Source organism: Lissotriton helveticus, chromosome 6 (assembly GCF_964261635.1).
Source record: "Lissotriton helveticus chromosome 6, aLisHel1.1, whole genome shotgun sequence".
Lineage (NCBI taxonomy): Eukaryota > Metazoa > Chordata > Amphibia > Caudata > Salamandridae > Lissotriton > Lissotriton helveticus.
The window spans coordinates 2,074,232,505-2,074,252,557 of NC_136067.1; the positions used below are offsets into that span (position 1 = coordinate 2,074,232,505).

Here is a 20,053-nt window from a genome sequence, read left to right on the forward strand (position 1 = left end):
CATACAAATGAATGTGTGTCAATTGTCAAAATGTTAAAGGGAGAGCTGCAATGTAAGAATGTGAGCATGTAAAGATGGAGATTCTTAACCAGGCCTATTATCTCCACTTAATAATTCCCCATTCAAGATGAGATGCAATGTCAAGTGATACATACTCATCAGTGCTTGAAATGAAACTACAGCAGTGTATGTAGTCAATATTACTTTGTACTGATGAGAAGTGCTGGTACTCCCCTATTAAAAGTATTGCCCTGAAGTGGGCAGGTGATCCAGTGTGATATCTGGGTATATGGCTGTGCCATGATCCAGAAGAACTACGGCATGCAAATTATGGCCATGTCCTTGCTTGAGGACAGAATACCTTTGTGGGCCAAACTTTTACTCTCTCTAGCTGACTGTATCTCAGTTGCATAGATGGTTATTCTCTCTAAGTTTCTTTACTTTTTTCTTAATGTCCCCCTCCATCTCATGGCATAGTTCCCCAAGCATTTAAGATCTAATTTGATGACTTCGGCATGGGCAGGTAGGCAGCCAAGGGTTTCTTGGGAGCTGCTCACTTTAATGCTCACTCAGGGTGAACTGGGGGCAGCGAACATGACGTTGTATGCTCTGTACGCCAAGGCCCAGTTTCTCTAATACTGGCTCCACCCTACTCCATTCAAGCCACACATGGCAGTTGAGACAGACCACACAGCTCAATGGTCCCTATTGACTGCGCTATTTTTACAGTACAGCGTTCCTAAGGCTGAAATCAATGCCATTGAATGTGTGCACTGGGATTGAGAGGGTTTGAAGAAGAGAGCAGGGTTGACACTCCTTTATGCTTCCTCCATTCTGCTCGCCAGTAATCCCATGATACCACCCCTCTCTGAGAAAAGTGCCATTGCACCTGCATTAGATTGTTCTCAGTCCTCTACCCTGATGACCAGTTCCTCTCAATGTTTGATGCTGTGGCATCTCCACCCCATACTCTGATTAATACACTGTTATATTCACAACCACGCCCCATATCCTGCACTCTACATTACATATTTCCTTCTCTGCCAACTCCCCTCTGTTTTCTCCACTCTCCTGCCCAAGGCTGTTGTTGTATTGTTTATATTGACAAATGCCAATAAAAACATTACAAAAACAAAAGTATTGCACTTTTGCTGAGAAGTGCCTTTCAAATGTAAGAAGTGCAGATATTCAGTGTTTTCGAGTATCTTCCCATTTAAAGTCCTGCTTCTCAGACAAAGGCATGCACTCCTAAATGCGCAGAACACAGTGAGAGGACCCAGGGAGAGGAGTGGTTGCCGCTTATCGGTTTGTATATGCGCCTTTCCTTTCTTTAGCTGACTTCTAAGAACAATCAGTTCCCTTTGATGATAAATCCAATGCAAATAAAAGATATAGGGAGTCACTCAGGCAAAGGTTACACAATGAGTTTAGTAGGGAACCCGGAACTGAGATAAGGGTTTCCTCTAGATTAACCCATAGACAGCATCTCTTATTAAAATACTGAGAGGGAGTAATTAATATGAATTAACGGGGCAGTGCAAGGCCTGAATTCAGATGTGCAGTCTGAGGATCTAAGTGCGGGTACTAAACCTTTTTTCATAATGAATCGTACCTTGTAAAAGTTGCTTTTTCTCTCTCCTTTGCAAATTCTGGTCGTAAAGTCTGCACTTTTATTAGTTTTTCTTTTTTTCGTTTAAGCACACTGCACCAATCACATTTTTGATAGGTTTTAAATTGTTAGATTCCCAGCACTTGGCTGCTGGCAAGAGCTAGCTGAGAAAAGGTAATTGTGTGCCTTAAACATCGATCTGTATGTAGCGCCTCTGTCTTTCTTTGACTACAGTTGGGTTAAAAGGATTAGTGCCATGGCATATCTTAAAACTGAGTTCCCCTTTTGCTTTCAGGCGGTGTTTTTGCCACATGGCACAGGTTCAGCAGTTGTCATGCAGCTCTTTGTCTGGAATAAGCATATCTTACTGTGCCAGGCGGGGAGGCTGTCCCTGTCCAGTACAGCTCCAAGTCATTGGTGACATCAACAGTTTGCACAACTCACTAACCGTTCTCTTTGCTTTGACCCTACCTGCAAAACTTTTCTGCTGTTGGGCAACCTTTCAGGATGCATGAACATGCTTTTGATAAGGAGGACATTTACAGAAAAAACAAAGGTTACAGGGATGTTATAGCTAGGAATAGCATTAGAAAAACTTTGAAATTCACTGAAAAAAACAAAGGTTAAAGGGATGTTATGTTTAGGTTCAGTTAGAGTTAACTGAGCTAACTATAACTTACACCCCCTCAATGCTTTGCTAATCCCCTCAATGATATGCTAATGACCTCACATGTTACATCACTGATGACTTGGTCAGTGACATCCCAGATGACATCACTAATGACATCTCACATGACATCACTGATGACGTCATCCAGCAACGTAAACTTCAACATTCTTCATAAAATACCATTTAGATGTATTAAAAATAATAAGACATGTGAGAGATGTACAGCAGAGAGCTCAATGGAATCTTATCAACTACTACATTCACTTATCAGTCAGTTCTCATTTGATTGTCCTGTCTCTTCTGAACCACCACTGTGATCATTAACGACCAAAATAATATGTCTAACCATATAGGCTAGTCTATTGCAAACCATTCATGAACTTGGAAAGACATTTTACTACAAATGACAGATTTACACAAACCACCACAGCTTACAAACAGTAGAGAGGTGTTAGTGGACAGACCACTGTGTCACATCCCACAACGCAAATTATTCTTCATCTTGGACAGAGGTGTTAACATTGAGGTGAGTTTATTGTAATTGTCTACTACACTGAGAAAAAGGTCTCAGTTAACAGATATACATTCATTGCAATCTACTACTACAGTCATTCTTCACAAGGAGAGAGGTATAAGTAAACTGGTCGGGGTGTCATAAAACAGAATTATACTCAGTCTTCACGGTGGAGTGAAGTCTCAATGAACTGCTTAAACTGTCACCAAGCACTACCGTACACATACATCATCAGGGGACATGTGTACGATCAGATTACACATGTTAGAAATAGTATCACTAATAAGACGTACAGAAAGAAAACCAATGTCACTTTTGCAATAGCTTAGTATATATCTTTAAGTCTCTTAACATTTTACGAAACACTTACACTGTGATGTAAACACTGACCATGTCATGACTGATGTAATATTGGAGGTCATCAGTTATAGTTAGCTCAGGTAACTATAGCTGCTGAATTTCTATGGTTTTGTGTGTGCAAAATCTGTACCTAACTATGCCCTCTCTGTAACCTTTGGATTTTTAGGAATTGAGGGGAATGGAGGCTAAACACCTTTGAATAATTTTACTAGTTATTTGTTTCATTTTGTATTTAGCTGATTCACAGATACAAATCACAGTTAACCACTATGACACTGAGAAATGGATCTAATATTGACATAACCATAAATTTCTTTCTTAATCCATCTAAAAAAATCCCCTAAAAAGTGAAAGAAAAAAAATCAACCCTACAACATAGTATTTTATAAATATCAAATTCATATTGACTTCCCTCAGTTTTTCCAAATTATAGCTACTTTATGCATAGACATAGTTATTTTTCCATATAGAATTTCATGTACATGAAATCTAGGCATTTTATTAATCCACTGGGATACAGTGGGAACTGAATCTCAATTAGCTAAACTTGATGATCTGGTCACGAGCATAGAGGTACAAAATAGCTGACGCTGTCCGATTGACATTTCTCCAGATTGAACCATCATTCCTAATAATGCTCCCTAAGCATCTAGCAGAATAATAAGCTTGAGTTTTGCACTACTTTCCGCAAATATGTCTTGGCAAAACCCAATTAAATAACTAGAAGTGAATTTAATATGGAGCCAGTCTCCATTCAAATTTTTGGTTCTCTTAAGCATTTAGACTCAGCCCCGGGGTAATATTTATGAATCTTAGCTGGAGTGTGCTACAACATCCATTTACTAAAAAAAGATAGTCTTCTTAAGTTGGAAGCTCATACTGCCTTTAACGCTAATTTGATTAAAATATTTCCACCGAGAAATATCCAGCCTCCACCCGTGGAGGATTCAATTTGCAGTAATAAATCTGAATTTACTATCTCTTTACCTTTAGAGTGCAATAATCTATACTAGTTCTCTATGCCCAATAATTTGGCCAACAAATAAACTGTACTAAGGGAATATGAAAAAATTCCCTCCCTTATTACAAAGCCTGCACAGGATTTCTTAATTTGTACAATGCTATAAAAAAGCTATATTCCGTTCACATTCACCATTTACTGCAATTGCATCCTATTAAAATCCAGCCTACCCCACCTACTACACATGTGCGTAGTGTATTGCAAGGCCAAAAATCTACAATCTGCGGTTTTCTCCTGGGGATTAAGCCTAGGGATTTCCAATTTTTCCCAAATCCTTTTGACTCTTTGGACAATTATACGTGGTGACTTATACCTTGACTTCCTTGGAAGCCTTGGGATTTTAAAAAAAAAGTGATGGTTTCACCATTTGTTCTAAATAAACATTAGCCTCACTCGAAATACTGGAAGAAGACGTCATAAACCAGTCTAGAAAAGATGCCTGATAATACCATTTCACATTAGGCAACCCCAACCCTCTTTCCTCAAGTTCAAGCTGAATAGTCTCCATTTTTAATCTGTTTTTTGGCCCTTCCAGATAAAATTCTGACTAGCTGCGTCCATTTACACAAAAAATGAATGGAATTTTAATGAAAATATTTGCAAGTATAAATATTAGCAGCGGAAATATATACATTGTTACCAGGGCTACTCGACCTAAAATTGTAATAGTGCATTTTGCCATTGACTTACGTCCTGTGGATTTTATATATACATAAAATCTTGCATGAACAGATCCCCTATGTTAGTGATTACAAAACTCCCTAACTATTTTATAGGACCGACCGGGGAGTAATGAGATTGCATAGTTTGAGGTAATACGTCTACAGAACAGTTAAAAAGAAGAGTTTCTGATTTTGCATCATTTATCCCCTTTCAATTTAGAAAACTTAACACATTTTTCCACTGCGTTTGATATATACATTTTATCCACAGCTAACTACAGAACCATACGATCTGCAAACAATTTCATTTAGCTATCTCGGATATCAGAGCTATAATATTAGTGTCCTGGCGGATAGAGCATACAGGTGGCTCAATAAACAGTGAAAACAAAATTGGCGAGAGAGATCAGCCCTGGGATGTCCTGCAGCTTATAGTGATATCTCCTGCTGTTCTGCTATTTATGATTATGCTTGCCTTTGCTCCCACATATACATTTTTTACAACTGAAATAAATGCACCTGGAAAAGCAAATATTTCTCGAATAATAAACAAGGCATTCCATTGGACGCTTTTGAATGCTTTCTCTGGGTCCAAAAGGGGGTGGTACCCCCTTTTTGTACCACCCCCTTTTTGTACCGCTTCTCTGGGTCCAGCATTATAACAGCCACCTTCCTGCTCTGCACTAAAAAATAATCTAATCTCTGAATTAGAAAATGTGTTTTATCTTCCATTTGTCTATCCAAAATAAAACCCTTTTGATCGCTGTGATTGGTTGTAGGAGCTACCAAGGCTAGACGATTCGCTAAAATCTTTATAAACAATTCATAATCATGATTTGAGAGGCTAATCGAGTGATAGGAGTTTGCATCCTTTTTTGACTTGGCCTAGTTCAAGAAACTAATCATCACTGTTTCAGTAAAGGAATTTGGAATCTCGGCTCCTGGCAGTATAGTATAGCCCAAACAACAATCATCCCTTGTTCCTTCTGCAGACGACTCATGGATTTAAAGGATTGTGACTTGCTTCCAGCATAATTTTCTTCGCTGCTACATAGCCCACCCCTTGAGCCATTTAGATTAAAGTCCCCACAAACAACAAATGGCCCCGGCCAAGATGGTAGTTCGGCTGCCAAGAAATTAAACAAACTGTGGTCATCTAGTACTGGGGAAGAAATTGTACATAGAGTAAAATACCATCTGCCCAGCTTGCATTCCATTATTGCTCATCTTCTCAGCTTATCTACAGCGTTACGGCGGGGGGTGATAGAATTTCGCAACCCCTCCATGTGCTAGTTTCTTGTGTCATATGGCAAACTGTTGTTAATCCAAGTGTTCAGCAGAGCACTGTCCTTATTGGCCATGTGGGGTTATTGTAGAGAATACACATCTGCTCTTAAAAAGCTTAAACCCTCTTGTACCTGCATTCCTTTTTACCTTATCATTTAGCCCGCAGATGTTAATGGAGGCAATTCGCAATCCAGCTATAGCTCATAGAGGCTGTCAAAGCCAGCTGGCAGTTCCACCCCACTGAAGCAAATACCATGCTGCTACCCCATCGTGTGTTTTGTGCAGGGTCTGCTTTACACTTAAATGCTAGATACACGCTATCCTTGCTATATCCATATTCATAATACCGCTGTTTAAAGAAAAAACATATGACACACCATCACTCAGCAGGCCACCACCCCGTTCCCAACCTCCTCTGCCTCCCTGGCAAACCCCCAGACCCCTGTTGCCCCACCTCCTCCCGCCACCCCCACTAGTAAAAGCCACCAGACCAAATGGGTCAGTGTGATGGAGATCGGAGATCAACACTTGTCCCCTCTCAGATGTAATGTCTCTTGCTCCCATCGCAAAACAGTGCCCAGTGAGAAATGAGAGAAAAGGAAAACCAAAAAAAAAGAAAGCCATCTCTAATATTACTGTAATCAGGCCAATTCATAAAGAGGCCCCCAGAACTTACACAATGCTACTGCCTGCCAAGACCTAACACAGATATTTTATGGCTTTAATTTCTAATGCAAAGAATTTAACAGAACCACTAACAATAGTTTTAAGTCTGGCAGAAACCAATAGATATGCTTCAAGGCTAGCATCCTGAAACAGTTAGATCACCTGCCGCAAATGCCACCAGCGTATGACATTTGTATGGCAAAAGTCAGGGCACATGAAAAATGATCATCCTAGGTATTCTGTCTTGCATTCGGGCAGGCTTTCTCAAAGCTAGCCTGACAGAGTAAAATGTTGCCCAAAATTACTAAGATAGCCCGTTCTTGTCTTGAGTCCCTTCCAGCCTGAACTGATTTACTGCGGGTCATTTGGAAGCAGTGTACTCTTTGAACTTCTGTAGCCCAGTCCCCTCCTGACAATTAGGGAAAGGCAGTCTTTAAGAGATCCAGCATATATAAGAGCGTATATTATCCCCCTCGAGGCCCTCATCAATTCCAAAAAACCGAACATTATTCCTCTGTTGTCGGTTTTCCATGTCCTCCAACTTCCACTGTACATCTATTAATTGGGACTCATGCATCTTGTAATGTAATGTAATATATGTATACTTGTAAAGCGCACTGTTACCTCGTTATGTGGCGTCCTGGCGCTGTATACCGCTGGGGAACCCGTCCTGGCTTTCCCTGTGAGAGGGCACCCCAAAGTGAAGCTAGGCATCCACTACCAGTGAGCCACATCTTGGCTTACTCTTTCACCTCTGTGACCTCTACCTCCAAGGCAGTTGTCCTGTCCTCAATGCAGCTAAGGCACTTCCCAATCTCAGAGCATGCCTTCCCCACATTCCGAACTGCGACTTCTAGTTTTTACGTTGAATGTCTTGCCCTTTTGCTGTCTGCCCATGTTTCAGCCCAATGTTCTTTAATGTACTCCATAATTAAGCTTAACTCAGGGTTTGCAGACATGGTCACAGTTGGCTGTGCAGCAGATGAAACGGCAGATGCAACTATTTTGTTCAGAGCTTGTGCTTCCTCCAGAGTCCCGAACGTCATGGTATGGGAAATATCCCATTTGAGGCTTCTACCGGTTGAATTCTTCGCTCTTCTCCTCGGAGGTTCTGTGCTGCTTTTGGTGCTTTGGGCGCTTGAGCTCTGCTTCAGATTCTTCCAGTGTGCTGGACTCTGAGGTTGAAGAGTTTGTACTGTTTGTTTTGCTGAAATATGTGTTGGGGGCCTCAGAGTCTGAGCCATTTGTCAAGCAGAAGAATGTATCCTCCCTGTCCAAGGTGAGATCAGGCATTACCGCTGTTCTGCACTGATTTATGCTGTGCCCCTTACTGCTCCCTTACTTGCTGCACCCTGCCCCCTCGGGAGTGACTGGCTGAGGGATATAGTTGACTTGTTCACATGGCTGAGGTTATGTCCCGCCTGAATCACCTGGGTCAGCATCTGGCGCAAAAACTTTCCCTACCCAATCATCTGGAGCTAGGGTGGCACAGAGGTCTGACTCGTCCAGCTTCTCAATAGTGTCAGTTTGCCTTGGACCACCCCCAGGATTCTTGATGGCAAAGAATTTGGTTATTGCAGGTTGTGGCGTGGGCAGAGCATCATTACCAATACCTACAGCTCCTTCCTCCATGCCCAAACCTGCCCTGGAGCCTTTGGTTGAAACTTGATTCCACCCTTTTCCAGCCCCATACTCTCTGACCTGTGCTTCCCCACATGAGGATCAGTTAGCTTACCTGGCACTATGGTGATCTGTTCAAGAAAAGAGTCCTGTATGGTGGCTATTGCATGGACAGCAAGTCTTGCTGATGCAGAAAGCACTTCTCCAATGTCTTTCTGGAGTTTTGCGGGCTTTGGTGGCATTTTGACACACGCAGCCACCCAGACAGTACCGAATCTGAAACCAGCCACCAATCAAGAAAATCTTTGAGTCCGACCCACCTTCCAAGAGTGCCGAGACACCGTCGTGAAGCGATCTCCAGCACTGATGAGCACCATCCCGCAATCCTGCCTTCTCCCGGCACCAAGAATCTGGCCAGCATACTGCGTTAAATTGCGCATGTAGGAGAGCAGTACAGCCCGTTGAAAGAAAATCTTTGGCACAGGTCAGTATCCACAGGGGTAAGAGGGGGCGAGAGAGGTCCACAGGAGAGCTCCGCTGCGATGTATCTATGCGGCCACCATCTATGCTTTATAATGTATGGCCACATCATTGCCATCCTCTGAACATCTGATTACATTTTTTGTGTGTTGCTACTTCTGATGTAGCAGTTCTGGATACAGATATGTAGAGTAAATGTGAGAGATGCACTAAGATAATAAAATACCGCTATGCAGCTTGTTTTCTTTTTTTATCTCACTTTTGAGGCCAGCTTTGTATTTTACAATGTCTGGAGAAAAATTCAGTTTTGCTTGTAGTGAACTCAAAATAAGTAAGTACAGAACCATGAATCTCTTATTAGCCAAAGACAAAAAAAAGAAAGAGTGAGACCTTCCTCTTTCTTTTATTCTTTTAGGTGGTATTTGCAGTTAATCTTCAGACCCGGAAGATGCTATTCACATTATTGTCTGTCTATGTCAACCCTACTGTAGTGTCACTTGTATGAAGAATGTGTTGGCACGTTTTACGAACAGCGCCTGCACACATCCATGTATTGGGAAACCATCCAAATGTATTGTTTGTTGCTGAGTTATTTACAGAAGTGACATGTTTAGTTAAACTTGGATGTTATTACAGAAGCCATCTATTAACTGTTTCACACTTGAATGTCACTGGTACAATCCTTACATCTACTGAGTACTGCTGATCTGTTTCCTTCTATAGTTCCCTGAACTGATCCAGTCAACACCTGAAGATGGCCCTGGGTCACACAGCAATGAGGACGCTGTAACTTGAAGCTGGGAAGACTTTAGAATTGCTTTAATAGAGAATACTTAGACACAGCTTGTGTCATCTGATCTAATTCAAGTGCTTATCCAGTGCATTTCAAAATGTAATCTCTTATTTTAATAAATAGATCATTGTCTAATGTTTGATTAGCTCATCTCCCAGCCTCTTGAGCCCTCATGGTGCCGAAATAAAACTATTTCCTTCTATGTATCTCCTTGGTTTTAGTCATAATCGCTTTGGTTCATCATTTGTTTATGATTTTTACACCACATAAATTGTCAGGGTATCAGAGTGAAAGGTTTCACATACAATTTAAAAAAAACATTTTATATTTCAATAATTAAAATGTAAATTTAAAAACACATTTTAAAATTCAAAGTTAAACCATGCTAGCCAACAGAAATTAACCAAACTAGTTAAAAAAATATAAAATGAATACATAATTATATAAAAAATGGTTGGTATGGCACAGTGCTCAATTTGAGCCGGTGGTTTCCAGTTCTCAGCACCGTCACCTATTTGTCAGCACCTGTTCTAGTGATAGTCCAGCACTTGTCTAAATGTGAGATGAGCAGAACAACAGTGTTAAGTCAATATCAATATAAAATGAATAATACCTGGTTCTCACGTCAGATAAGTCTATTGCCTTTGTATGGAAGGGTTTAGCTCATCAGTGTTTTATATTCATCAGGCTGTATATCTGTCTATACATCTATAGATGGATATATGGCCTGATGATACACTTATCGAAATAAAAATATTACAGTGACGTTATAGTTAGGTGAAAATGTCAGTGACAAGGTGAATAAATCTCAATCGCAGGTAACATAACTTGTGCCCTAAAGTAACTATTACTCACGCCCCACCATGCACAAGGTTGTTATTATTGATGTTGTTTCAGATCTCATTAGGAATGTTATCAATGCAGTTTATGAACATGTCATGGGTCATGTATTATGTGAGGATATAAGAAGTGCATGGCAAGGGTGTGGCTTATAGTTGCTTAAGATGACTTGAATTCATTTCATTTTAACCTTGTTTTTTTCAGTGAATTTTGTAGGATATCGTGAACATAAAGTAACAATACAAAGGGTGTAATTTTAAGTAAGGCATAAGTTCTGGATTTATCAGAGGATCAAAATACCAAAATATAAAATGCTGGTCTATGGATTTATCAAGGAGTCAGCACATCAATGTAAATAAGGCAGACCCATTGGCTTTGTCAATAAATCAATGCAATCATTTATCAGTACTTATAATCAAATGTATTTCCATGTAGATGATACAAAAATTAACTGTTTCATAATACTTTAAATAAAGTATTTTTCTTCAAAACAACCGTAAATATTTGTTGAGTTTCCTTAACTTTCTTCAATACACAAAATGTAGCCTTAGAACTAACCAGAAGAAATTTCCCATCAAGTCTTCGGGTGTTCCATGCACGGCAACCACAAATTCAAACAAAGTCGTCAATTTGTTTGAATTTGCGGTTGCCGTGCATGGAACACCCGAAGACTTGATGGGTAATTTCTGAGATGTGGGGGAAGTCTTCACATTCACCTTTCCTGTCTAGGCCGTACTAATAGCCGGGACAGGCTTTATTTGAAAACTAGCATGTCTGCATGAATATGCATTTCCTTGCGACGTTCAACACTTAACGACGAATTAATTTAACTATGTCCACAACTGGACTGGTTTATAATAGGACTTTTTTCACAAACTATACAGTGAGCATTACCTCTTGCCTCTGTAATTTCCACAAGAATAGGATCTATCCACTTTAGGAAGAATTCCTCAGGCTTGGGTGCACAGAAGAAATACGCTATGGGTGAAACGCGTTGGCTGTATTTATTTGGCTGTATTTATCTTTGGAATCTTAAACTATTGAAATAAAGTATCAAGAAAACTCAAGACCTCCTCTCGCTTAATATCGTGTTTGCTAGGCACTTATGCCATGTACCTTGTTCAAATGCTTACATTGCCTCTCAGAGTCGTGTGTATAGTTTCATGAAGATTCATCAAACAGCTAGTGAGCTATGCATGTTCTGGGAAGTAAGGTTGCAGGATGGAAGAGCAAGCAGATTTAGTTCTTTCAGAAATGAAGAATACACCACCTCTGGAGTGAAGCAGCTTTGGAGTACAGATGCTGTCTTGATGCCTGAAAAGAATTTGATTGAGATCAGACTTATCACAGTTAGCTTAGCAGAGAGTTGCATAGATTTTTGGCTAGGCTGAGAAACCTAAGTGAACTGAGTGACATACCACAGGTAAGGGAAATGTGGCAAGTGAAAACTTTTTTGGTTCCTGGGGCACATGAATTTTCAAGGAAATGGAATGGTGCACTGGGTAGGTGATTATTTGAACTGTTAGTTCAGCGACCAGTCAAGCCAGTAGGGAAAAATGATTGTTCATGACTAAGGGGTGAGTATTCCTCCTCTTGAAGGGTAACACATGACTGAAGAAATTGAAAACATATTTATGGTGCTCTCCAGGAGAGGAACAACCCTGTGAGGTCCAGAGTTTTTATGAACCATTCAAGTCCAACAGTGGCAGAATTGAAGGGGAGGTGCAGAGAATTAGACAAAATGGGGAAAAGGCATAACCTATGGGAGAACCCTTGTCTGCGATGAAGACAAGCACTTTGCAGACATTCTGGGTTGGATGCCTATTCACACAGGAGGTGAAACAGTCTGCTTCTGATAGTCCCAGAGAGTAAACATCTCTGAGAAGTTTGGGTAGTCCAGCAGCCATTTGCTGGAATTGTGCAGGCAGCGGGACAATCAACCCACCTCAGAATTACCTTTAACTGGGATATACTCCAGCTGTGATGGTGGGGTAGAGTTGCACAGAAGACCCTGTATTTCCTCATGCCTCCTTTCTGCTATGATGCCAAGGGTGGAGCAGCCTCCATTTGCAGCATGTTCACTTTGTGATGTTTCCAAGAATTATTCGTATGATAAAAACCTTTTTATTTCTTTGCAATGCTCCCCTAATTTTAATACATTGGACTCCAACTTGGGTGTAACAAATCCCACTCTCCCCAACACTCCTTCCGAAAGATGAACCCACCCTTACCTGACATGAAATTAATGCTTTCACTCTGTAGCACTTCTTAGAGTTATACATTGTAGCCAGAAAGATCTCACCATAAGATATTTCTGCAAACAATGTGAAAAGGACCGTACCAGAGAACTTTCAGTTTTTTTGGCTCAATATTCTGAGCTTGAGCTTCATTCACCTTGAATTTCTTCATCATTTGCTTCAATTCTCAGCAGCAGTGGTAGTGTCAAGTTGAATTTCTTCTCAGATTCTCAAATCTTAAAAATAAACTAAGGTGCTCTGAGGTTTTGTTTCTTCTTTCAGAAGGTTAAAGGGCACCTTGTGAGCTCTTACAACTCATACATCTCTGTAGGGTCTCTCAAGCACACCTACCAAAGGTAAATTTGACCTCGGAGATTGATTTATAAGATCTTCATGTTTGAAATGATCATTTCTCATCTCCTTTTGGCATTGCAAAACAGCCTCCGAATGGGTAGCTTGTATGTCATCTATGGCTGAGGCTCTCTGCTCAATTTCCTCACAGCATGAATTTTAATCTTATAATCTTTTGTCTAGTATATCCAGTTTTGAATCTTTTCTTGCTGACATTTCTACGTATGCAGCTTTTATCTCATATACTTCTGAAATCGAAAACTGGAGCAATGGGAGCATCAGATTACTGGATTTGGCAGAGTCATCTCAAGGGTTATAAACAGCAAAAATGAGAAGCACTTGTCAAGATGTATTTAGCAAAAAGTTCAATAAGGGTCTACATTCAGGTCTGAAATTACATATAGGAGTCACAAATTCAGTTACAATGGAGTCAAATCACTGGCTATAGACATCACAAACTCCATATCTTGAAGAAATGTCATTCTTTATTTCTTTGCTTCAAATGTAAAAGCATGGACAAGAACGCAGCCAAGTGTTTCATTTAGTCACATTCGGGTCACCTTCTGGACAAATATTTCTGACACCATAAAACTTGCCATTCATGACCATTCACTTCTAGTTAGGTCCTCCCTGTAGTTAGTGAAATCATTTTCTGTACAACACACACACGCTGTCTGAAAAAGTACTGGCCATATGGGTCAGAAGGGTAGAATTGTCCCTCCATCAGGTCCTGGCATTTAATTACACCTGAATTCATGGTCCTTTAAAAGTCTTTGCACCATAGACAGAACAGAGTGACATTTGCAATAACGATTCTAATTGTCTCTTTTCAATATCTGGTGGGTTATGGCCATTTTTTATAACTTTGATTGCCTCTTGAACATAAATATCAGCTGACTTATTCAGGCTTAGGAATGTCTTATTGCACAATCAGGACGCATCCTATGCACCCTCATTTAGGTCATTTCATGTACAACTTCATTGCCATGTGAGTGCATTAATTGGAAATATAAAAAACATTCAAAGTGAAAACTGTAATTGTAAAAGAACCACTATTTCTCTACTTTCCTCTGAAATATTGGATTACAGCTATGCATACTACATAACTATGTAGTTGAATATTCAGTTGTGTGTACACACAATGAGTGTATATTGAAATGTTATACATCCTATTTCATTCTAACTCCTTTCATATCATATCATCCTACCATATGTAATTTGACTCCCCCCCAGACATTTCTCAAATGCAATGGGGATCTCTCAATACATTGAAAAAGATAGACTATCTAATGTACATAGTGGATCTTGAAGCCAACAGATTTCCAGTTGAGTGGAAAAAGTGCATCTTGCTGTGTCAGAAGGAAAGGAGATCTTCAGGCCTTCACCTACAACACTTTTTGCCTAAGTTGAAGGGGATTTGAAGGCTTTTGATGAAGCCATGAGAAGACGGAAACACACGTTCAAGAATTCCATAATTGAAACTTCAGAAAATCACTTTTACAGTCATGCACAAAAACCCAATGTAACTCTAGATTAATTCCTCACAGTACTGACGGAATGTAGCAAATTACAGGAATTCGGGTGTGCAGTAGTTGAGAAAATCCCTGTTTAGGGAAATCTGAGCAGAGTAAGGTAGGCCTGCAAAGAGGTGGAGAGCTTCCCACCCCAAAAGGCTCTGTGATGTAGGGGGCCAGAAATATTGCTTGAATGGAAAAACAGAGCAGACACAAGACAGGCCAGCTGTTTGCGGGATAGTGAGGGATGGAGTAGGGTTTGACAAATTTCTTACAAATGTGCCACAGCTTGTTTAATGGGAGCATTAGGAGACATGGTTATATACCTATTATAAAGGCCATTAAGTGTACGAGTTGAAATACACTATTATTCCTAGAGAATTAGATAGCGTGAGTGTAAGGGAGAGATGGAGGTCAAGTGTCTCTGCACATTGATCCATCAGGTGAATATCATCCAAGTAGATAATTAGGCAGATGCCACCCGTCCTCAGGAAGGAGATAGTGGTCCATAGAAGCCTGGTGAATGACCATGGGTCTGATAAGACACCAAGGGGAGACACTTAGATTTGTCAGAGGCAATGTTTCCGCTGGTACTTCAAATATTGTTGGTGACAAGTATGGGTTGGAATGGAAAAGAAACCATCTTTTAGGTTACAGTAGACCATCTAGTCACAGTACATGAGTGTGTCCTGGAGGAGGTGGATGCCCTCCATCCATATGTGGTGAGAGATGATTAAGAGGTTTTCTAGATTTTTACCTCCTGATCTACCAGAGGAGTTCTTACTGTAGAGAACGAGTGAAGGAGTGAAGGGAAAGGCAGCCACGTTGGATGCAGGGTTTTAGAGGAATAGGAGAACATGGGATGGACAGTTGACCCAAACATCCACTGTAATGTTTTCCCCATTGGGGAATTAAATGGTGATGCAGCCTCCTATGCAAAGAGAGGGAAGGGAAAGAGGAGGGGAAAAGTGGAAGAAGCTTACCTGAGATGGAGCCATATGGTGTCTGGAACAAATGGTGGCTGGCACAACCTCCTCGGCAGAATCATTCTCTTCAAGTGCATCTACTTCTGAAGAAATACTTCCAGCAATGCCAGCCAAAGATTCCAAAGAAATGGAAGCTTTGGCTGGCATTGCTGCATGTGAAGAAGCGGTGGGATGCCTGACCTTGATGGTCTTGTGGGACATACACACTATCACTGGCTGAGCCAAATACAAGCTTCATGATGAATTTTGAAATGTTCTCCAGGAAAATATTGCCGAAGAGACGTTCTGCAAGAGAATCAAAGTGTGTATCAGCACTCATGTCAGCAATCTTGGAGTTAGTGATCACGAGGACATAACTCTTGTGCTCGGATGAGACAGTAGGGCTGGTATTATTGGGGAAGCGCCCAATCCTTGGTGGCCATCCTCGAAGTGAAGGACTGTCAATCACATCAGGGGGCGAAGCATCGCACTTTAGCATGTCCAGCAGTCTCAATAGGTGGCCAGTGACATGAAGGATGTGCTCCGGGCAGTGTTTTGGAGCTTAAAAAATGCCCTTCCTGTGATCACCGCAGGAGCAGAGAAGAAAGGAGACCAGGTTACAGTCTACCTGAGCAGGAAAATATTCTGCCAGCACCAACACTTATGAGACCTTGCTTAAGTGAGGAATTCCTTCTGCGGACAGATGCTTCAGAGCATGGTATTGGGGCTGTTATTTAACTGCTAAACAATGAGGTCCTGTACTAACCTGTAACCATCATCAGCAAGCGGCTACTACCCAGGGAGCAAAGGTGGAATGCAATTGAGCGTGAAGCGTTTGCAGTGGTTTGGGCGGTGAAGAATCTGAGACCATATGTGTATGGCACTCATTTCTGGGTTAAGACAGACCAGAGGCCCCTCAGCTGACTGATGCAAATGCAGGGTGAGAATTCAAAATTGTTTAGGTGGTATGGTCTTTAAGCTGGAACACCATCCTGGGACTGATAGTGCCAATGCTATTGGTATTTCCACGTTGTTCTGCCTTAGCAATGAGAACTCCCATGGGGGTGGATCCATGATGGAGAAGGCTATTTCTTGCCTGGTGTACCCTTTTGCCTTGACTGTTTTTGTGTAGAACTTTGAGTACTTAACCTCTACTACCCATTGCAAAGTGCATGCGCCCCTCTTTTATCATGATGAATATGGTATACCTGTGATTGACATATTTAGTTTACCTATAAGTCTCTAGTAAGAGGTACAAAGGTTTACCCAGCACCTATAACTCAAATGTCACAATTGTATCGCATCACCAATTGTGCCATTCAGTACAATGACCATGTAAACATAACTGATGGCCTACCACCTGTAGTCTGACCCTGCAGTTTAAACTCCAAATTCAGCCTGTCAAAATAAACTTGTTTTGGCAAGCCTAAATCTTCCTTTTATGTAATAGTAAGTCACCCCTAAGTAGGCTCTACTGTCCATTAGGTAGGGGCATGGTATTCAAATGTGGGACATGCAATGATTTAATGTTAAATACCCCCAAAGCTATTTTCACTCTAGCAGGGTTGATTGATCGAACGGAAATCATAGAAAATTGCTTTACCCTGCGTAAAGCCTCTGGGAGACCCATGTGCATGAACTCCACCTGTCACCTGGAAAATGAATACCTTCCTTGATGAGGTGTGAACATTCTCCTAAAGCTGAGACAAAGGCCTCGAGTGTGGGCAGGTGTTTTAATGTGTTTTAATATAGAGCAAAGTTTACCCGAAGGTGTCAAAGCGCATTACAAAAGGACAAGTTATGCTACATAAGGACTTTAGAGTACATAAGTTACATAAAAGATACAAACAGAAAAGCTCTAAGTTCACATAAGAATTGTAGTAAATACAAAAGTCTACTACAGATACTAGTGGTTAGAGTTACATATATAAAAGTTGCAAATTAACTCAGGGAAAAGATACAAACAGATAAACTCTAAATTCACCCAAGAATGGTAGTAAGTACATAAGACTACTACAGATACTAGTGGTTGAGTTACATATATACTGAATGAAAAGATTCCATCAGATGAACTCCAAATTCAAATAACATTGGTAGTAAGTACATAAGTCTACTGCAGATACTAGGGGTAAGAGTTACATATATATACAAGTTGGAAATTCACTCAAGATTACATTTTAATGAAAGTTGAAGCGGTTAGGGTTGGACAAATATAAAATACATATTTATGCAGCATGATCTTCTTGCCATTGTTTGGGTTCTTGCTTTCAGCCAGGCCTTCATGGGGTTGTTACACTCATTGGCCGTGATCTTGGACCCCAAGCTGGTGATGTCCAGAGCATTCCACATGCAGCAGGGGAGGCCATGTTGTTTACAGGGACAGGCAGTCACCCACCAGCAGCGATCGCAGCTCCCCCAAGCTGTGGGCTACCAAGTGCGCCCCTACAGCACCTACCAGCAGAAGGTGAAGTGCGGTACAGGCAGTCCCTGCCCACAGGTGAGCATGCCCCTCTTCCCCGATCAGCTCTGATGTCTCTGCAGCAGACGCAGCATGCGTACCGCCTGGGGTTCCCCCATAGCACCTCAGCCATGATGGTGATAACCTCGCCACCCAGCAGCCATCGCAAGGGCTGATGTCCGCAAACCTTTCCAGTAACTGGTGAACAGCTGCTCCCACATCTTTGCGATTCGGCAGGAGGGTGTTCCATCGGCGGTAATCATTCCCCATCATGCCTGTTCTATAGGGGGTGGTCCGGGACCACACTTGTCGAACCCTTCCAGGTTGCGGTAACTCCTCTCCTCACATAGCAGGGCTCACCGGGCCTTCCATCGCTCAGCTCCTGAAAGTGCATTGGAGGAGAGTGCTGTCCTGTAGTCCCTGAGGGCGTCGCGATCTCCCACGTTACCACGCTTGCTTTTGGGTGGTGGGCTGCGTCCATCAAGGGGGGATTGCCTGTTTGCAGGGCCCAGGTAAAGCTCAGGTCCAGGCATCAATCGGGACCCCGGTGTCTAATAGGCCTCTCCGGGTAACGTTTTGTGGGAATGAGCCTCACTCCTCGACACAGCTGTGTCCTCCTTAGATGCACTGCACAGTCTCCCATGTAGCGGCCCATGGGAACCCATCTCAGGCCTCCGCCCTGTGTCACCTCCTCTCACACCACTAGGCCGTGCGAGGCTGCGATGTAGTCCACAACTGAATCAACCTCTCAGTAAGGTAAAATGTAGTGGCTGCTCAAGGGCTGGATGCTCCTGCCCCTGTGCATGACTGCGTAGCGGCCATTGGCCGGGCTTTGCGTCTGGCTCTACCGCAAAATGTGTACAACACATCACTCTGCTATCCTCTGCGCTGGTGCACAATTAGCTGATATGCACCAACACAGGCACCTATACACCACAGTGTAAGGGGGTCTGCATCATGGGAAGGAAAGTATTTCTGCCTGGAGGGATACCTAACTGCACACAAACGGGAAATTATCTTTACGCTGGGTCGTGTCAGACGGTAGCATGCATAGAAAGAGAATACAAACAAGCGAAATCTAAATCTCACTCCATGCTGCCCATCCCTACGCCTCCCATTGTGAGGAGTATCAATCTGATGAATTTCCAGGTGTAAAATTAATATCAGATGCACAAATGTAGCCAAATAAATGTGTGTTGTGTGGTAATACACATGACAATGTCAATGGCCTGCCCAAACACGCATTCAAAAATAACAGTTGATGGACAGAATGCAGAACAATTTTATTTATTTATTTATTTATTTATTTTGAAAGTTTTATAGAGCACGAACAAGATCCTAGCGGATATCAGAGCGCTATACAGACATTAAATGTTACATATACAGGAAATAATGGTAGATCCACATAGAACTACAAAGAATATGATAGAGAAAGACAATACAGTTATGTTTGGCATAGATAAGTGTCTTGTAGTTAGTGGCTTAGCTGCCTTTCCCCACCTTGATTCAGCAGAGCATACTCATGTGAATTGAGCCATGAGGATGGATTTAACTTCATTTTTAAACGCGATAGTAGAAGGGTTAAGTCTGATTTCTGGGGGTAAGGCATTCCAAATTCTGGGTGCCATCCCAGAGAAGGATCTGTTATAGTTTTTTTTCTTATTGAATTTTTGTGGTTTCAGTAGACGTTTTTCAGCACTTCTTGAGGATCTGGTCCCACCAGAGATAGTCAGTTTGTCTGCCAGGTAGCTGGGGGTCTTTTGATGTAAAGCTCTGTGCGTCATGCACGCAATTTTCATCTGAATTCTCGCGTCTAGGGGTAGCCAGTTCAGGGATTAAAGGTCTGGGGTGATGTGGGAGCTACGTTTGGATCCAGTTATGAGTCTTGCTGCCGCGTTGATTGAAGCTCTAAGGGGTGTGGTTGATGCTTTGGGCAGGCCACAGAGGGTGACACACCCATATTCCACTCTGGGTATAATCAAAGCTTGTACTGCCTGCTTAAAGTC

General features: G+C 41.7%; 1 long non-coding RNA gene across 1 annotated transcript in view; it reads left to right on the plus strand.

The window, feature by feature from the left end:
• LOC144764016 (uncharacterized) overlaps positions 1-11,016 on the plus strand; it is a 28,410-nt gene extending 17,394 nt beyond the window's left edge. The window contains exon 3 of the long non-coding RNA XR_013596296.1: positions 9,613-11,016. This is a non-coding gene — a long non-coding RNA (uncharacterized LOC144764016). The remainder of the gene's footprint in view (positions 1-9,612) is intronic.
• The last annotated feature ends 9,037 nt before the right edge of the window (positions 11,017-20,053 follow it).